Source organism: Tachysurus fulvidraco, chromosome 7, assembly GCF_022655615.1.
Source record: "Tachysurus fulvidraco isolate hzauxx_2018 chromosome 7, HZAU_PFXX_2.0, whole genome shotgun sequence".
NCBI classification, from domain to species: domain Eukaryota; kingdom Metazoa; phylum Chordata; class Actinopteri; order Siluriformes; family Bagridae; genus Tachysurus; species Tachysurus fulvidraco.
In genome coordinates, this window is record NC_062524.1 from 7,058,475 (window position 1) to 7,059,651 (window position 1,177).

At 34.3% G+C, this 1,177-nt stretch overlaps 1 long non-coding RNA gene across 1 annotated transcript in view; it reads right to left on the minus strand.

The window, feature by feature from the left end:
• Window positions 1-463, minus strand: part of LOC113634686 — a 7,088-nt gene extending 6,625 nt beyond the window's left edge. Inside the window, exon 1 of the long non-coding RNA XR_007143575.1 lies at window positions 273-463. This is a non-coding gene — a long non-coding RNA (uncharacterized LOC113634686). The remainder of the gene's footprint in view (window positions 1-272) is intronic.
• Window positions 464-1,177: the final 714 nt, after the last annotated feature.

Consider the following 1,177-nt stretch of genomic DNA (forward strand, 5'->3'; position numbering starts at 1 on the left):
CCCAGGGTAAGAGGAAAGTATACTATAAGACTCTTTTCTGTTCTGGCACAAAGGAACTTCTCTTAGATGTCCGAACAGCCGAGTCACTGGATATCTTCATTGAAAAAACACTTCAAAGCACTTTTTTACATTGCTCTGATTAAGTGCGTCTGCCAAATGGCGTAAATGTAGATGTAAATTTTAAACATTATAATTTGTATTCTGTATACTTTGCCATAATGTCCATTGTTAAACTCGTTATACAAATAAAATAAAACCTAACGGCATCTCACCATAAATCTGTTAGGGTTGAGTGATATATTGATCATTAGGTCTCATCAAGGGATTGCTAAGACTATTGTGGAGCAAATGATTAAACTGCCACTTCATTCAGTAAAAAAAAAAGTAAAAAATAAAAGTAGAAAATAAAAGAAAGTAAAAAAAAAATCTAATAACAGAATAAATTTAGGAACAATAATGAGCAGGTAACAATAGAATAGAATAGAATAGAATAGAATAGAATAGAATAGAATAGAATAGAATAGAACAGTAAGAGAAAAGAGGATAAGAGAGTGTGGAAGTGTGGAAAAAAATAACAAGAATGAGCAAAACAGAACAGAAAGGGACAGGATAAAAATGAGTAAAAAAATACCAAAATTGAACAGAACAGAACTTAAAATATTGACGATGTCTCTAACAATAGAATAGAATAGAGTAGAGTAGAGTAGAGTAGAATAGAAAAGAATCGAAAAAAAAAGAGTGGAATGGAAGAGATGTAACAATAAAATATATGATAGAAAGTAAAAGAAAGAATAGAAAAGAATAGAAATATTATTGTAGAAATACCTGTTATTTGCCTGATTGTCATGTTTCACGTTCCCTAATATCTCTAAATTCTTCCCACACTCAGTGGATGACAGAGTGCGGGTAAAAGGGAGGAAAAAAGAAGGAAGAAAGTTGATAAGATGAAAAATGATGACCGTTGGGTATAAGAGCCTCAGGAAGTGGGGGAAAGATAAAGAAGACATCATCCTTCAAGCCATTTCCATTCTCCATTCGCAGAGTCAGGCAGCATTTTATCTTGTGTACGGCCGCTGGCAAAACCAAACACTCTCATCCCTGTGTGTGTGTGTGTGTGTGTGTGTGTGTGTGTGTGTGCCACCCTTGTGTCTCTGTTTCCGGGCTAAATGAAGGACAG